Raw genomic sequence first — 16,658 nt, forward strand, 5'->3', positions numbered from 1 at the left:
CTTCTGATAATCCTTTGCTACTTGCTTTCTTGTGTACCCAGCTTCACAGAGTACCTGTAGAATCAAAGCAGCATAACACTATACGAGAACATAGATCTATTATCATAAGCAATATAGTATCAAATGTATATTAACCATACAAATGCATAAAACATCAATCACACAAGTGTATGGAGGAAAACTTGAATAGCTTTATTGATAATGAAGAAAGAGCCAAGAGAATTACAACCAATTGTTCTGACCCAGCATCATCCTCTCAACAAGAAGCCCTTCTTCACCTCATGAAAAGCTTAGATCACCCAACACTATGATATTGCACCAAGAAACCAGCAACACTTCCTTACAAGATACAAAATTCCAACCTCTGGATCTCTGGGATGAGGGATCCATATATAGATGTCTGCAAGGGAGGTGAGTCAAATTTTGAGATTTGATTAGTGTCTCCCCTCTGATAGTTCTTGATTCCACTTGGAGATTGATGATCTCTTACTCATCCCTGGTCGAATTCAGAGAGGCAAGTGTCATAAGAGAAGTTTTTGGGAGATTCCATGCTTCTCCACCTTGCGGATTGACCCTACCATTTGTCCCTTCTCGCCCATCGCACCCCATAGAAGGGCCTTTTGACATGCAACACACATACTGTGTGTATTTAGGTGGGATGCAATGCACTTTGCCTATGGGGCAGGTGAAATGGTCCAGTTTTGACCAGTTCTAAGTAGTTTTTCATGGAGAACTTCTGGGAGATGTTGTAATCAATTGACCTTATTCTTTTAGGGGTTGGAACAACACCTTTAGGGACTTAGGAGCCCTTGGTTTATGGACATTTATTCTTGGGGTTGCAGTGCCCAAAAATTTCTATAACAGTTGCCCCCTAAAGCATGAGGTCGTTAATCTTTTTGATGTCGGGTGAAATGCTTTACCATGAGGATCCGAAGTTCTTTCAAGCTAGAAGTAGACCTGTAATAAGATAGAATACAATAAATTATCTTCATAATATTTTCATGGTCTAGCTGAGGCAGGCATTCTCATGCTCAGCTTTATAAATTCATTTTTCATGTACATGAGACAGACAATCGTTTGAGTGTAGACTGATGATTCTGGTAGAGCCATCATCCATTAGATTGGATGGTTATCTGTGCAGCAATGATGTACATTTGATGTCTTTATTTTCCTGAATATATATCGCAGCCCGGATGGATGAAACTAGATCTGGGGTCTTCAATCTCATTCGATCTTCACTCAAAGTACAATTCGATCCATGTGAGAGATGTTCTCGAGTCAAACATGGAAAGACATCGCCTAATTACCAGCCAATGATGTAAGCTGTTAACAGGCGCGAGAGGAATCACCGATAATGATGATGACCCTCAAGGTACTACAGTACAATTTACGTGGTGTGAATAAAGGACTTGGCGTCAAACACCACGCAAAATCTTTCGGTCTAAGGCCATTGATGTAAACCTATCACCGGAAGTGAGAAACTTGCCATTGAGGCATGCAAGCTTCAAAGTACTGAAAGGGTTGTTCCTAGATCGACTTCTTGGATAATGAGCTGATGTCGAAAAGAAGCGATCCGTCATAGGAGGGCCTTAATGAATCCCTCATCAATGACACGGAACAGAGCAAATGATTTTAATGAAGGTGAAAATGATCTGGTGATATAAGGTTCAGGGTGGCGGTCATGAAAGAATGGAGCGTAAATGTATTGCAGTGGGTGAGACACAGGTGAATTCTCTGAGCGACTTCTCTTCAACATATCGGCGACACTGAAATGATGGATCGGTAGCATTAACCCCAAATGTGGATGGTGTGATGGAACCATGGTGATGTGACCAGTGAATGGAACAACCCAACCCGACTTGGATGCGGAGTGAAAGTGTCATGTTCAAGAGCGACTTGCTACCAACAAAGTTTTTTCAAGTTTTCTTCCCAATTTTTCCCCAGTCATTGCTGACCAGTACCTCTTTATTTTTTTCAAGCTTGAGGAGGATAACATAAGCTTGTTCTATAATTTTCCCTTCGGGCAAACCCATCGCTTTGTTTTAACGAGCCTAGCGATAGTGAAACTCGTTCTTGTCTGTTATGGACAAGTTTGTCGCTATTAGGTTTTAATGAGTTTAACGCCAAAGATAACTCGGTCCTTTTCAATTTTAGAGAGTCTGAAAAGGGACGTAAAGGAAACTCCCAAAAATCCTTTTTTGTCATCTAATCCCTAAGTCCGAAAAAGTATAAAATAATACAGAGGGGATGAATTTTCGGTACTTTTAACGAGCCGAACAAAAGAAGCGCTCGATATTTTTGTGTAATAATCCCTCAGGTCCAAAAAGATTAAAATCTAAAGGATGGATAGCACTTTTGGTCACTTTAACGAGCTGGAGAGGCCAATGGCTCGGCAATCTTTTCATATTTTACAAGTCAGTTGAAAAGAGCTTAAAGGAGACTCATCTTTGAGGAACGAGTGATAAATTCGGGTAGCAAATGATTCCAGGTAAGGTTTGGAATTTTCCAATCATGGCAGTGCCACCAGGATGGCTAACAAGATCACTCTTCGCAGTTGTTCCTCAAAGGGGTAAACAATCAAGTGGAGGTGAATGATCAGCCAATACGGAGTGGAGGTTGTGATGAGAACACGATCAAGGCTTTAATGGCTGAAGTACTACATTCAAAATAGTTATTTACTGGAAATTGGTTCATTTTTTAATGAGCTTAAACGCTGGGGGAAACACTTTCTCGTTGCTTATGTTTATCTTTTAAAGAGCTTGAATTCCGCGTTAAAACTGCTCGATCCAGCCGTAAAATAAGGATGTCTCATCTAAGATGCCATTTTTGTGGAGCTTGCATCTTACAAAGCTTTGCTTCGGAACCTTTCTTTATGCAAGTTACGAAATGACTAATCCTACGAGTTTAAAGGGTTAGAGGAGCTACAAATTTAAAAAATAAATAGTCGCTCTTCGCTTGCATGCCAAAAGGTTTGCATGCCCCCAGGTATAGAGATATAGAGTTTCGAGGTTACCCCTCAATTTGCAGACAAAACATTCGTTTTATCAGGAAAGGCCTACCTCTTTCAGGTTACCAAAGATTGTTCTATCTGTGCCACAAACAAAACACTTCTTCGGCGATGTCTACCGAAATAGACAAAGGTGAATGGCGCAGATGCCTCCACTCACATAACTTTGACGAGGGAACCTTATTCCAGTCTAATCCCATTTTCCTAAATGGACGGGTGTGTCAGACTAGTCATATATCCCTCGTGGAAACCTACCCTATACCTGAATTTCTCCTACCGAAGCAGACCAAGGTGCATGCCCCCTGGGTTTCAGTCACGTCCCCCGAATCACTCGCGCTCATCAGGTGGACGGACTATGGATTGATGAGACATTCCTTGCTTGAAAAGACCATTCAGGGATGGTATATGACTATTTTCTATGCGTGAACTGGGGAATGAAAATTGGTCTACGAGCTTGACCACTCTTCCTTCGTGTGGAAAACACATTACTCTAAGGAGTGAGGAGACAATGGCTCCCATGCAATAAATATAGTCTCGTCCAAGGAGTAGATTGTAATCCAGGGGTCCTTGGACTACCATTACGTTCATGTGAACGGTTTTCCCTCTCAATGTTATGGGCACATTGGGAAGGATCCCTAACGGTCGACTGGTTCCTTTGTCAAAGCCTGTTAGATTTCTCATCTCAGGCAAAAGCGATGGCGAACCAAGTGCTTTCCAAGTAGTTGAGGAAAGGATACTCACAGAAGCCCCTTCATCTATGATGGTACCGGCGATGACCATTCTATATATTTGAGCAATGATTCGAAATGGTACACTAGCCGGTAAACGAGGTCTGCCTGGTAGATTCCAGTCAAAGGAAACAACTAGGTTGCTTGGTGGTGGGACCGAATAGACGACCGGGTGCGACTCTGACAAACTTCCTTCCTGCGGTAAAGGAACGAGTAAATTGCCCCCATGTTCATCGGAGTCTGTGCTTATGAAAAGAATTTGGATGGTGTCATCCTTGTTCTCTTCGGTGATTGTATCATCTGAAGATGGAACCTCTGAAGGCAAGACCGGGTCAAGTGTCGCCTCAACCTTTTGACTTTCGTCTGGTATGGATTCAGATGGTTTATCTTCAACGATAGATGCTTCGGCCGACCACAAGGGCGTGTCAGCCGGATTTCAACTAGTGATGGACTCGGCAAGAGTTTCTTATATCCAGGAGGAAGCCGTAATGGTGAAACCGGACAGTTGTCCAAAACTCTTTTAGCATCATCTAAGAAGGGACAACGGTGGACGGCGTGATCTCCTTCACACAGTTTACAAGGAAATTTATATCTTCCTTTTTGTCCAGGGGCTTCACTTTCACTAGTTGACGCTGTATGTTCAACATGATCGTCAGAGGTTGATGACACCGAATTGTGCAAACGATGAGACCAGTCCCTTAAGATCCGAGGGATGCAAGGAAAATCTCGATGATAGTGGTCTCCTTTGCAAATGACACATGGCGATTTAGGCCTGGTTGGTGCAGTGTGTGGATTTTCGCTAGACGATGCTTGGTTGCCCCCTTTCACCTTTGGCTCCTTCTTCTTCTTCTTCTTCTTCTTCTTTTCCTTCTTCTTCTCAGGTACTTGATTTTTGGCTTTACCAGCTTCATCAAGCGAAGAGGAAGGAGGAGAGGAAGAATTGGACGAAGTAGAGGGTTAGGGGGTAACTCTGGAATCATTTAGCTGCTGACTCGATTGTTCAAGAATCGCGGTGTTCTGAACGACGGAGGTTGAGAAGAGCCATACGGTAAAACCAATTATCAATCCTGGAAGTGACAATGTGGCCATATGGGGTGCACCAACATCTCCCCAAGAGGAGATGGGACTAGGATTTCCTCCAAGGGGAACTCCTTGGTTGTTGGACTCCATTTTCCTCAACCTACGACCAACGTAGGAAAGGTGATGATTATTCCATTTAAAATAAATTTTAGACACTTTGACACAACTTGTTTTTTCAATTTTTAAGAGTCAAGAAAAAACAAAAGATTATTGTAGTCGCCTTTGATTTTTAATGAGCCTGAAGTGACAAGTGCTCAGATGGACCCTTTCCGTTAAGGAGTATGAAAAGGAATGAAAGGAACTGCTCTGGAAATCTAGACAGAGGGATTACCAAACCAATCGCAAAACTGCAGAATACTTTTTACAGTACGGCAGTCAATCTTCCCGAATGTTGTGTTCAGTGCATTGCGATCGATAGGGCAGCAGACACGGCTTCCTACGGATAAAGGATTAAGCCTATTGTGGTCTCCCAAAATATACTCAACGGTACGTGGGAGCACAAGTCCGTACTGGCACTTATTGTTTCAAAGTGGAGGAATCACCCAACCAACAGTGAAAACAACAGTTACTAGGCTTTACGACGCCGGAATACGTCTCTAGCCTAGACTTCTAGATGTTGTGCGTTAGGTTCCAAAGCGTTTTTAGATTCATTAAATTTATTTTATAGTTGATCTTGCTTAAGAAATTTGTCTTTCAGGTTCACCGCGTGATGTAGATGTATAATTCCTAAAATGCAATCTAAGATGATAAACGGTCATTTAGTCTTCTTTTTGCAAATGAAAATGCTAGCTACTAAGGAAAGAGAGATGGCGTTCTTTCAACAAAGAGCAAAGAGCACACACTATATGCACTGTCCTAAATCAAACCAAAAAATAGTCTAAATGCAAATGCACATGCATGTATTTGTTTTCAGCCTTCTTAATGTGTAAATGATAAAAAGAAAGCTAATGCACAAATCTGAATTATTTTTCAAAGTGACAATTACTAACAAGTTTCTTTTCAAAACAAAATGAGGACAATGACAACACTTTGCGATTCGGAATTGAAAACTTGCTTTGGACACTAGAAAAAAAACTACTAATTCAGATCAAATACAAGAGTAACAGGGTAATCGACTATCAAGAACAATCAGATTCTCTTCTATGACTGAAAGCGACACTTGCGACACTTTCAAATCAAGAAATGACAGTACAATTACGCTACTCCTTTGTAAAGGAGCACTGAAAATGACTCAAAAGATACATAAAAACATTTACAGTTCTTTGCACAATGGAGGCGGAATAACAGCAAGGAAAGGGGTTTCAAATAGAGGTGTATCGATTACAGGCAGCAAAACTCCTGAATAGATCTGACAAGAGTGAGCACAGAAACAAAAATTTAGGAACAAGGCCTTGTTTGATCAGTGCACCTGTAACGCAGTGAAAATGAAATGCAACGCACCTACTACACTCGGGAAGTGCACTGCATTTGAAGTTCACAGAACAGACAGTGCGCTGGACCAGGGTTGACACTTTGATTGGGTTCTGGGTCACAGTTTGCAGTTCAGTTCAGGGATTTTGGCCGAGCAAGTGGTAATCAATAAATCAATCACAGGGGTAGATCTAAGGAGGTTAGTAGAGCCACCACAAGGGCAATTAGAGAGCTTGTAAATCAATTGTTTAATTCATAAACAAAACCTGGAGACTGACTGAAGCAGCGTTGATCTACATTGCACTTGCATAGAAAATGCAGTTCGAAGGCTAGCTGGCTTGACTTCAGGCTCCATCTGTAAGTTTATAAAGTAAACAAATGTAGATGAACAAACAATCTACTCGCTCCCCAGTATAGTCGCCATTTTGTTACCGGGAATAGTGTCTATATAGAGCTGCTAATCCCACTAAGGCTGGTAGCTACCTTAGAAACAAACAAACTTAAAACTACTTTCGTTTTCCTTTATGAGAGATAGATGAGAGAAGAATAAAGGAGACCAACCTCTATCTTGCACTTTGTTCCTTGCTTGATTCCTCTCTCTTCTGATAGTCCTTTGCTACTTTCTTTCTTGTGTACCCAGCTTCACAGAGTACCTGTAGAATCAAAGCAGCATAACACTATACGAGAACATAGATCTATTATCATAAGCAATATAGGATTAGATGTATATTAACCATACAAATGCATAAAACATCAATCACACAAGTGTATGGAGGAAAAATTGAATAGCTTTATTGATAATCAAGAAAGAGCCAAGAGAATTACAACCAATTGTTCTGACCCAGCATCATCCTCTCAGAAAGAAGCCCTTCTTAACCTCATGAAAAGCTTAGATCACCCAACATTATGATATTGCACCAAGAAACCCACAGCACTTCCTTACAAGATACAAAATTCCAGCCTTTGGATCTCTGGGATGAGGGATCCATGTATAGATGTCTGCAAGGGAGGTGAGTCAGCTTTTGAGATTTGATTAGTGTCTCACCTTTGATATTTCTTCATTCCACTTGGAGATTGATGATCTCTTACTCATCCCTGGTCGAATTCAGAGAGGCAAGTGTCACAGGAGAAGTTTCTGGAAGATTCCATGCTTCTCCACCTTGCGGATTGACCCTGCCATTTGTCCCTTCTCACCCATCGTACCCCATAGAAGGGATTTTTGACATGCAACGCACCTACTGTGTGTATTTAGGTGGGATGCAATGCACTTTGCCTATGGGGCAGGTGAAATGGTCCAGTTTTGACTAGTTCTGAGTAGTTTTTCATGGAGAACTTCTGGGAGATGCTGTAATCAGTTGACCTTGTTCTTTTAGGGGTTGGAACAACACCTTTAGGGACTTAGGAGCCCTTGGTTTATGGACATTTATGCTTGGGGTTGCAGTGCCCAAAAATGTCTATAACAACATTTAAGGATGGAGTTGTCACAACAAAAGTTATCCACCCATGCCGAAGCTTTGGAGATTGCAATGAGATTGCATGAGACCCCCTACACAAGATCGCGGTTTGGGAGACCAAAAAATCCATGCACAACTGGAAAATTTGTGTTTAGAAATGTAGAGTTTGAAACAGGACAGGACACCTCGGCCAGAGGCGCATGAGGAGGTATAGTGCATAAAATGTAAAGGTCAGGGGCATGACATGGACCATTGTCCAGTTTTCACAAATTACCTAGCGCGAGGAGGGCCAATGTTATTAAAACCTGAGGCACAAGAAGGACCTAGCGCAACGCTTGTATTGTGGTGTGAAATCTATCAAATAGGAGGAAAACACGCTACGGATAATTGTCATCTATTGCAGAAGTATAAGCAGACGTCCCAACAATTATTTTGTAATTTCTGCAAGTCGGTAGGCCATGATGAGCACACCTGCAGAAGCTATGAACTAATGATGGATCAGAATCCTACCTACAGAGTATGGATCGAAACGTGAGCCCTCGACCCAAATGCAAAAATGTTGCGCACTAGATTTCAGCGACGCGGATGAGGTCGAGGTGGAATGGGACTAGGAAGGGGTCGTGGACAATTAATTTGTTACAATTGTAGAGGGCCAGGGCACTATGCCCGTGATTGTATGAATCCGACGAGAACATCATGTTTATACTATACTCAGTTTGATCATGAGGTAGAAGAGTACCCTACATTGATAGCGAGGCTGTGCAAGAAAGGGGTACTCTAGCCTCCCCCGACGAAGAATTTGAAAATGATGAGGTCTAAGCTGCGTGAAGAGGACCTAAATGTAAACATAATGCTCAGAAGTGGTATCAAAACCAGATATGAAAAAGGTAAGCAGGTAGAAGAAAATGCATGGGTTCACAAGGCTCCTACAAAGGAACCTGAATTTGACTTGGAGCGCGTGAAGGAGACATTCATGGAAGCTAAGAAGAGATTCATGGAGCCCTCCACTTTAGGGAGTAAGGATCAACTAGAAACATGGATGAATCCTTCAATGCTCACTACCTTTTTGGAGACATGCATGAAACTGTTGTGCAATAGAAAGGTTGTAAAAGGACTACAGTAACATATCACTAAGTGCGCGAGGTCAGGAGAACCACGCGTAGTCCAGAAACATGGAAAGCATGCATTGTGAACAGGAAGGGAAATGAGATTGATTGCGTAAATCAGAGAGTATGAAATGGATCAGGTAATTTTGGATCTGGGATCGGACGCGAATGTACTACCGAAACAAACATGGGAATGCATGAGCAGACTCACACTACAATGGTGTCCTATTCAATTGTGAATGGCAAACTAGCAGAAGATCTTACCCATGGGGAGATTGCAAGGGGTAACCGTGGATATTGAAGTTGTGAGTGCACTAGAGGATTTGTAAGTGATAGAGATTATCAATGATAGCAATCGCTATCCCATGCTACAAGGCATAGATTGGGCCACTGATATGAAAGGAGTCGTAAATCTGAGGAAGCGCAAAATGATTTTTGAGAAAAAGTCACTATGTGTAGTAGTACCGCTAAATCCTGCCGAAGGAGCGCGATACACTGAACCAATGTGCGACGATGATAGTGATGACGATCTCGATTTCATTTATAAGATAATCGCTCCAGAACAGGATTGGGTGAATCCAATAGCAGATGGTAGGATTTCATGGGAGCACGAAAGCTCCTACACTTCGAACTTAGACAAAGAAATAGAATGATGGCAGAATCAACTGCACGAAGCAACAACGCTCAATTGCAACATGATGATAAAATCACTGCGTTGCGTGACAACGGAGATAAGGGATCTTCCTAGGTACGACAAGTTGACATTGGTGGATGAATTTTTGAACAAATTTGAGAGCAAAGTACAGGAAAAATAGTGTTTTGACGCTCTAAAATGGGCACTGTGCACTATGCCCGCAAGATGGTGGGGTACGCACCAGCAGAGTTTCAGGGATTGGCGTGAATGAAGAAGGATGATGCCCCTAAGATTTGGGAAACCATAAATGCGACTAGCAGATGGATGAGATGATCAACGTACACACCACGTGAAATGGACCAGGGCCTATGGGAATGAGCCACAGCCTGAATGGGTGCTTTTTTTTTGTCATACCCTGGATGTCATACCCATGAATTGCTATACTGAGACAGAGCTCCGCTACGGTACGAACGAATGGGATATTTTGGGCGAGGGATTTCTATTAACTTTCACGTTTGAAGATCATTGGTGGGATACTATTAATGATGCGCTATAAGTAGTAAAAGCAGTTATCTTCAAAATACCCCATGAGCCACTAAAAGTGCTTCAACCCACATGGGAAATAGCTGAGTTGCACTCTGGAGTGTTACAATGTAAACGTTGGGGAGGATGATGAGGACCCACAAAATATTAACATCCTAGAAATGGAAGGTTGTCGTGAGGTTCGAGGACCATTTATTAGGGACCCTAACATCACTGCACCGCTAAAAACAAAGTAGGTAAACATTGGAACGGAGGCAGAACCAAAGTATACAATGCTTAGAGACTATTGGGATGATGCCACGGTAGATAAGGTCACGAAGTTACTTCATGAATATCAAGACTTATTCCCGACCAAAATTACGGACTTAAAAGGGATCATTGGCGACTTAGGAATGATGAATATCACCCTAAAACTCGACGCAAATTCGGTCAAGCAAAGGCCTTACCGCTTGAATCCTAAGTATAAGGAAAAGGTATGTGTAGAGATAGACAAAATGCTCGCCGCAGGAATTATTGAGCCAGTGGAAGAATCCAACTAGGTGAGTCCTATGGTAGTATAGGAGAAAAAGCAAAAGGGAAAAATAAGAATATGCATGGACCTCAGGAAGCTGAATGATGCCTGTGTACATGATCCGTTCCTGACACCATTCATAGATGAGGTGTTGGAAAATTTTGGCAGACAAGAAGCCTACTCATTCACGGATGGGTTCTTGGGGTATCACTAGATCAAGATCACACTGAAGGATAGGAGCAAAACAACCTTTGCAACAGAATGGGGATGCTTTCAATGCACCGTCATGCTGTTTGGATTAAAGAACACACCAACCATCTTTTCACGCATCATCATTGCCGCATTCAAAGAATACATCCACAAATTCTTGGAGGTCTATCTGGATGACTGGATGGTCTTTGGATTGATTAAGCACAATGTAGCAAGCTTATGATTGATGTTGGATACTTGTCGATGACACCAGATTGCACTGAACCTTAAGAAGTGCAAATTTTTGGTTCCCTTTGGGAACCTATTGGGACATGTGGTCTATAAACAGGTGCTAATGGTTGACCCTATGAAGATTGTCGTGATTCTAAATTTGGAAGCACCCCGAAGTGTTAAATAGATGCATGTTACCTTGGTACATACAGGGTACTATAGTATGTTCATCAAAAGCTATGCCCAAACAACAGTGTCGATGGAAAAGCTATTGAAAAAGGATGTTACATTTTTCTGGAAGGATGATTGCATGAACAGTTTGGATGTCTTGAAGGGGAAATTGGTCTCTGCTCCAATCTTGGTCTTCCTAAAATGGGATGTGGAGTTTCAAGTACATGTTGATGCATTGTGTATTTCACAGGGAGCAGTACTCACACAGGAGGGTGCGGAGGGTGTGGATCACCCGATCGCGTTTACAAGTCAAAGATTGTCTAAATTTGAGAAGAACTATTCAACCACTGAGCGTGATGGGTTGGCAATGGTGTATGCTCTCCAAAAATACCAACACTATTTGTTAGGAGGACATTTCAAGATGTATATTGACCATTCTACACTCAAATACCTGGTTAATAAGCCTGTGTTCGAGGGGCGCATATGCAGGTGGCTGCTATTGTTCCAGGAATATGATTTCAAGGTCATAGTCAAGCCAAGACACCTGAACGTAGGATCAGATCATTTATCACACATTGAGACGGGTAAGGAACCCACTAATCTGGAGGAAGGATTACCTGATGGACAACTCTTTGTGGTGCGTGTCACGGATGGGCACTTCAAAGATATAATCCACTTCCTGACAACAGGGACTGTGCCAAAGGAATATTCCATCCAATAGAAGAAGGAATTGGTGGTGTGCGCGACAGATTTTTCTATCATCGCGGGGTACCTATACAAAATGGGAAATGATGAGATATTACGAAGATACGTACCTAAATTTGAAAGAAGTCAGATCCTCGCGGAAGCACATGGTGGCGTTGTAGGAGGACACTATGCAGGACGAGCAACTGCACAAAAGATTCTCCACACAGGGTTGTGCTGGCTAACCCTGCACCAGGATTCGAAAGTGAACTGTAAGGCCTGCGATATATGCTAAAGGACTAGAAAACCATCACGGAGCGATGAGATGCCATTAAATCCATATATGACACTACAATCATTCGAGAAATGGGCAGTCGAATTTGTAGGACCGATCAAACCTCAGGGAAAGATGGGCGTGCGCTACATCATCACCATAACACAGTATCTGACATGATGGGTGGAAGCGCGACCGATCAATGACTGTATGGCTACGATGACTGCGAAGTTTTTGTTCGAAAATGTATTAACCTGCTTTGGTTGTCCGAAAATATTAATAAGTGATCACGGAACACATTTCTTGAATGAAACCATCAATGGGCCCATGAAATAATTCCAGGTATATCATCAGAAGCGTACAACATATCACCCATAGGAAAATGGGACAATAGAGGCATTTAACAAAATACTGGAAACCACACTGGCCAAAGTGTGTAACACACAGCGAAGCAATTGGGATCTGCGCGTCCCTTCAGTACTATGGGCTTACACAAGAACGTGCAAGAAACTGACCGAACAAACCCCTTTTCGGTTAGTTTATGGCATCGATGTTGTCATGTCAATGGAATATATCATACCTAGTTTGCGAATAGCAGCAATCACAGGGATGACGAACTGCGAAGCTCTGGAAGAAAGACTCACACAATTGGAAGAACTTGAGGAGGAACGGTTCTTGGAAGGTTTTCATTAGCAGGTTTAGAAGCAGTGTGAAAAATCTTGCATGATCAGCATATTAAGTTGCACACATTCAAAGTAAATGACTTAGTATTGCTATATGACAGGTAGTTTGAAAAAATTATGGGAAAATTCAAAATACATTGGCTAGGACCATACGTGGTTAAGGAAGTCATAGACGTGGTCTAGCCCATCAAATTAAATGGAGAAACCTTCCCAGGCAAAGTGAACGACAGCCGCTTGAAGGCCTACACAAGTGGTCCGACTATCTGACTAGCTGACAACAATAAATTCTTCGCACTTCAGAGAGCTGGACAAGGGCGTAGGACTATAAATACATATCGATACAGCTGTATGGGAATAGTTCAGTTACAGAGGTCTCCGAGGAACGGATGCAACAAGTTCAATAGGCAGCGGCTTAGTGCACTGCAGACATCAAGATCATTCAGGACCAGTTGGAGGGACTCCGTGCCAAGATCGCTGTGCCGACATAGTTACTCGAGGGCAAGTAACAATGTTTGTGTTGGGGGCTTGTTGGGCATGGAATTCCCCCACGACATGTTTTGGGGCTTAAAGCCCAAGTTTTGAGTTGGTATTATTTTAAAAATTCTGTGAATTGCGGGCACGCAGCGCGAATCATATGTTAGAGTCATAGGACTATCTGCCCTAAGTCTTGAATGTAGTGTCAGCCTACCCATGGTTCGTAGACCATGGAATTGTATAAATAGAGTGAGGCTCTAAGTTGTAAGTTATTTAGTTAGCAAACAGATGGAGTCTAGAAGATAGTGAGCATAGAGTAAGAGTCTAAGTGTCTTGGGTCATAGTAGTAAGAAGAGGCTCTGCAGCTAAGTGTGCAGAGGCCTACTAGAGTCCGCAGCTGAGTGCGTAGACCCCTACATCTGAGTACGCAGGGCAGAGTCAAGTCTGTACCCAAGGAAGAAGAATAATAAAGAAAAGTTTTATCTGAATTCGATGCGTCTGTTTTGGTGTTATTTCCTATTTGATATCATTTTCAATTATACTGTTTATTTATTGCGTGTACGTATATGAATGCTGAATATTTTAAAGTATAACTGAAAGCATATAGATAAGATAAGTTGATCAACTAATATCGAGTTAATAATAAGGATTTGGGTAATAACATTGTTCGGGCCTCGAGTAGGGTTGCGCGAGGGTAGAATCATAGGTTGCGAGGTACTGATAAGTGCGCATAGCGATGTGTGTGGAGGGTCAAACCGCAGATGACTTGAAATCATTAAACATCTCTAGGGTGTGTAAACTTGGTTCTAGCAGCCTCCCATACTACTTCGGGTGAGACCTCAGTCTGCACTCTGCAGACTATTGCCAAAAGTGCCAGTAATACCAGGATTTGTTTGGCTAAATCACCTCTAAACCTGGGTGAGGCCCCTACAAGCCAACAGTGATTATAGGAAAATATAACGTGTTGCATCACTCTCAAGGAGTTGAGGAGAAGGAACAAGAAATCAGGTTATGATTAGGACCTCATGGAAACTCCGTTAGATGCATGATCATCTCAAGGGTAACTATGGTAGGTAAAGCATATATTTTGAAGTACATCTCTTAGTGAAGCTTGAAGGAAAACATATCATTGTCATATCATTCTATCTTCAATAACATGCATGTTTGAAAACACAAATTTCATGCATTTCCTCTACATGTCTTGCTTCCTTTTTGCCTGTTTGACTATCTATCATCTTTGACATGATGATTTCTATGCCATGCTTGCGACCTTGTTCTGGTGATATCGAAGGTTTGTCTTTGTTTGCATGAGTTTTTATGACTATGTAAACACCCATCGTACTCACACACAAAGTTCTAGACAATATCGCACAAGTGTCGTCACGTTCATTCAAGGACCCATGTTAAGTGTTGCACTTGTCACTCTCACCTTTAGATGGTCGCACTAAGCACATGTTGTCTTGTTGGTTTGAGGTGTCTTGTTGTTAATTCATGCTAAGTTTGTGTTCACAAGGTCATAAATAAACGAGTTCAGTCGTCACAAACTTAACCATTTTTCCTGAAAATTTGTCAACCCAATAGCATTCCATCAACTAGACTTCCATTGAGATGCAATACGAAGTCTCAACCCTCAGTGACCCGGCATTGTTTCCTAGGACTACTCAAGATTTGTCCAAGAAGCCATTCCAGTCTGTGCTTCCTGCATCACCATCCACCAAGACTCCCTCTGGTAGACTGAAATATCTAACTTAAGTTGGGACCCATGATTGCACTCATCCCAAAAACTGCATAGTAATTTTCCAGCCTGCATACTTGCACTATCTGTAGCAACTACGCAGACATGAGGGACAAGCCTTTGCTACCTATAACTACACTGTCCCGGGAAATTGCGTAGTCTTTCTAGGAAGACCCGTTGTTGGCCTACTCTACTCTCCTACTAAAAACTACATAATTTTAACTAACAGTCCTCCCGCTGCTAGGCACTCCACTGAACCCAAAAACTGCACAGTCATGTCCTACCTTAGCTGTCTCCAAGAACTCCGCAGTTCTGACGAGCAGTCTCGCAGCCTGATCCCGGCCTCCTTCGGAAAAATGTGGAGTTTTCACTGCCAGTGCTTCTTATTTCCCGAACTGCCTCCGCAGAAAAGCTTTGCAATTCTGCCTCCCAGTTGAGCCCTCTCTCATATATTCCACTGTTGTCTTAGACTACTCAAATCAGTCTTCTAGTGACCTCTATGCATTTTTTCCCGACAATGCCCTAATTTCCCGCATTCCACCCTGAGCTATGCTCTATGCAGTCTAAGTACCTTGTCCTCCCTCCTGGTCACCCCGACCGGTCATGGAAAATAATGCATCATGGTAGATTAGGATATTTATGGATTTGATGTCATCTCATCATGAGTGATTGTAGAAGCAGGTACATGGATGGAACAATGCACAACAAAAAATGAGATGAAGGAGTGCATGCTAGAAGCCTTATTGGTGGTTGGACGAACACGCAAAGCATACCAAGTAAAAGGAAAATGAGATACATACACATGCATGAATCATCAAGCGAATACCAAGACCATCAAAGACCCCACACACTTTGTCGTGCGGAGGAGAAGATATGATAAGCCAAGATAATACTCATCACCCAGTAGCATAGTAGCTCGACACGGACACCACAATCAACATGTTCATGTCAACAGTGTCATGTTGAGTTTTGGCATGAGTAATCTCGGTCACATCACTATTTTGGGCCATACTTGTTATAATCAATGTAACGTAACATGGAATTCCAACAGACCCACGGCTAAAGTTGAAGAGTTATGTAAGTCGAACAGTCATGATGGAAGTCGAAGAGTCACAAGGGTCAGTTTCACCCTTGGCTATATATACACCCTCATTTCTACATGCAAAGGAATTTTCACCTTGGTTCCTCTCACATAGGCTTGAGAGCATGGAAAATTTTAGGGGCGAATTTTTGCCCTTGGGCTAAATTAAGGGGTTTTATATTTTTATTGGGCGAATATTTTGTATCATAGTACATTGTTACAAATCACCTCAAATTTCTTTTATAAAAAGATTAGGTACAGAGGTTAGCCCACCTTATTTTAAGGGAGAGGGTAAAAAAAGTAAATTTAGCCCTTGGAGTTACAATCTTCCATTCGCCCTCATTTTCAAGAAAATCTATTTATGATAGTCCATAACCCTCTTTCTATTTGTGGAAGGCTCAAAAATGAGGTTTCATTTGAGTGAATCCTATGGGCCAAATACCATATATATAAGCGGTATGGTAAATTAATAAAAATATAAATAAACAAGAGGTATGGTAAATAAATAAAACATTTTTTTTATATTTACTCCATATGTCACCTTATATTTATGAACATGCAAGCGTGTAAATAAATAAAAATATAAATAAAGTGGAGGTATGGTAAATAAATAAAACCTCTTTCTATATTTAGTCCATAACCCTCTTTCTATTTAGTCCATAA

The sequence above is a fragment of the Pinus tabuliformis genome, chromosome 5_2, assembly GCF_031772625.1.
Source record: "Pinus tabuliformis cultivar Carrire ecotype Pingquan chromosome 5_2, CPIR1, whole genome shotgun sequence".
NCBI lineage: Eukaryota > Viridiplantae > Streptophyta > Pinopsida > Pinales > Pinaceae > Pinus > Pinus tabuliformis.